At 38.1% G+C, this 2,500-nt stretch overlaps 1 protein-coding gene across 3 annotated transcripts in view; it reads right to left on the bottom strand.

Annotated features, from left to right (window-relative positions):
* The window catches only part of LOC138946939 (uncharacterized), a 42,581-nt gene that overhangs the window by 24,943 nt on the left and 15,138 nt on the right, over positions 1–2,500 (bottom strand). Inside the window, exon 1 of one of the 3 annotated variants that reach the window (XM_070318356.1) lies at positions 2,338–2,487. The exons of 1 other annotated variant lie outside the window; for it this stretch is intronic. The gene's annotated coding sequence lies outside the window, so the exon portion shown is untranslated. Of the gene's footprint in view, positions 1–2,337; positions 2,488–2,500 lie in introns of those variants that run through there. One more of the 3 variants, XM_070318357.1, reaches the window with a different exon arrangement.

The following is a 2,500-nucleotide window of genomic DNA, read 5'->3' as shown; positions in this document are numbered from 1 at the left end:
CCCTCCCTCTCTCTCTCTCTCTCTCTCTCTCTCTCTCTCTCTCTCTCTCTCTCTCTCTCTCTCTCTCTCTCTCTCTCTCTCTCTCTCTCTCTCTCTCTCTCTGTATGTATGTCTTTGTCTGTGTCTCCCTCTGAGTCTCTCCGCTTCTGTCTTTCTATGTCTGTCTCTGTCTATGTGTGTGTGTGTGTGTGTGTGTGTGTGTCTCTCTCTCTCTCTCTCTCTCTCTCTCTCTCTCTCTCTCTCGCTCTCGCTTTCTCTCTCTCTCATCTGACTCTTGGCACACAGGTCAAAGCAGAGGTTAACTTGAGTGCACGTGTACCTAGGAGGGGGGTGATTTCTTGAATTAGCTGAGGGCGGAAGGAAATCGCTCACCTTCCACGTCCAAAACGTAGTGATATTGACACGCCAGATTAGTGCGGTAGCGTATTGTGCTAAGCAGGAAAGCGCGCTTTTCTGCCGGTATTCTTGTTAACTTTGCAATTTCCGGAAAACATCCACTTTCACTTTGAGACTGTTCTGTTTACATTCGACACTATCAAAACCACTTTGCAATACTGAAATAATTTTTTCTGTGTTCGAAAGCTACAGCCAATCGTTATTATGTCCCCTTAGGTACAGTTTTATAACATTATTGGCACATGTAAACAATAGGAATTAATTAATGAACGCTACGAAAAGGGCAGCCTTTAACCTCCCTGTTGTCACTCAGCATTTTTTTTATTTTATTATTCTCATCCACACTTTTAGCACTTCCCCCACCCGCCCTCCCTATCTCAGATGTAATTTGTAAATGACGTTTTCAGCCTTCAATCCACTATTTAACATAGTAAGTCAAGCTTTTCAAACCTTATTAATAATTGCTTTGATGTTTTGCTGATGTTCAGTTTATTATTTAATAAAGATCTCATGGTTCAAAATTTCATATTGTTTTTTTCAAAAACGTGCGTGTGTTCCATTTCAAACTAACCTCACTGATGTGAACTCCATTATTACTGTCACATCTGTTTTACAAATTACACCCATAATCCAAACCAACGCGCAAACACACACACACACACACCACAACTACACACATATGTACTCGTTACCATTAGCCAACGCTCGTCACAACACTGTCAGTCTCAAGTCTAAATAATAATAGTATAAATCATAACTAATTTTCTTCACATCATCATAGACATAATGTTGCTTCACATGCTCTTTGTACAATCGTTGGTTTTCACAATAAATATTGCATTACTGTAATTGTCTTCTTTTTCTTTAACACTATCTTTCCAAAAACAAAACTCAAAGACCACACAAGCTATTGCAACCTACTCCTATCTCTGGTCTCTCTTCCTGGGTACAATGGTACCTAAGACTTACATTCAAATGCTTACATTTCGATGCTACCCACATTGTCAAAATACCAATAATTATTCAAAACAAATGTTAACTACTACGTAACTTCATTTCAGACCCACACCCATTATTATACACACATTTCACATTTAAACCATTAGTCGGCCCCCTGTCGATATTTATCGACTAAGTTCCTTGTTGTCTGTTTCAGGGAGTGTAATGACAGGTAAATACGTATCAGCAAAACCTGATACATGTATTTATTGCGCGAAGTCCACTTCACTGCACGCAGCTTTGGCACTGAATGTTTGCAAAGTCGACTTGGGGCTCAATTAAGGAGAGACTTTAAACGCGTACACCATGGCGGAGGTCAAGGCAACAACAACAACAGCAACAACAACAACAACAACTACAAAAACTACAACAACAACTACAACAACAACAACAAAATCCTTTAAAATCTGCAAATCTAATGTCTCATACCTCGCATGTGTCTTTATCTAACAAAAACAGCAAAAACAAATACAACAGCAACAACACCAACAACACCAACAACAACAGCAACAACATAAACAACATAAACAACATAAACAACATAAACAACACAACAACATAAACAACATAAACAACACAACAACAACACAGCAACAAAAACAAAAAACCACACAGCAACAACAAAAATAAACAATTACTACTACTACTACTTCTTGATCTACTACTACTACTACTACTACTACTACTACTACTACCACTACTACTACTATTAACAACAAGAACAACAAGCACAAGAACAATAAAAATATAACTACTCTCACTTGTACAGCAACAACAACAACACCACAACAACATTATTTCCACCACAACAACATTACAACAAGGACATATACAACATCTTCTAACTTTTCACAGAGAAACAACTTTAAAAGGTAACAGGACAAGATAAGTTTTGTTGAGAAAAGTGAAAAATACCAAGACTCCACAAAAAATAAGCATTACCTTACTCTTTCGGTGACGTCGGTGAATGAAATGGACGTTACAAAACTATGTGTGTCGAAAACTTCGTTAGAAATTCTGGTTCAAGTGACCGAGAACAGGCAACCGGTTTGAAGGTTTCACAGAGAGGAGAGTAAATTTACTTAGCACTGAAAGATTTCGACCT

Source organism: Littorina saxatilis, linkage group LG14 (genome assembly GCF_037325665.1).
Source record: "Littorina saxatilis isolate snail1 linkage group LG14, US_GU_Lsax_2.0, whole genome shotgun sequence".
NCBI lineage: Eukaryota > Metazoa > Mollusca > Gastropoda > Littorinimorpha > Littorinidae > Littorina > Littorina saxatilis.
The sequence above is the reverse complement of the archived record's forward strand: the minus strand, read 5'-3'. Positions and strand labels throughout refer to the sequence as shown.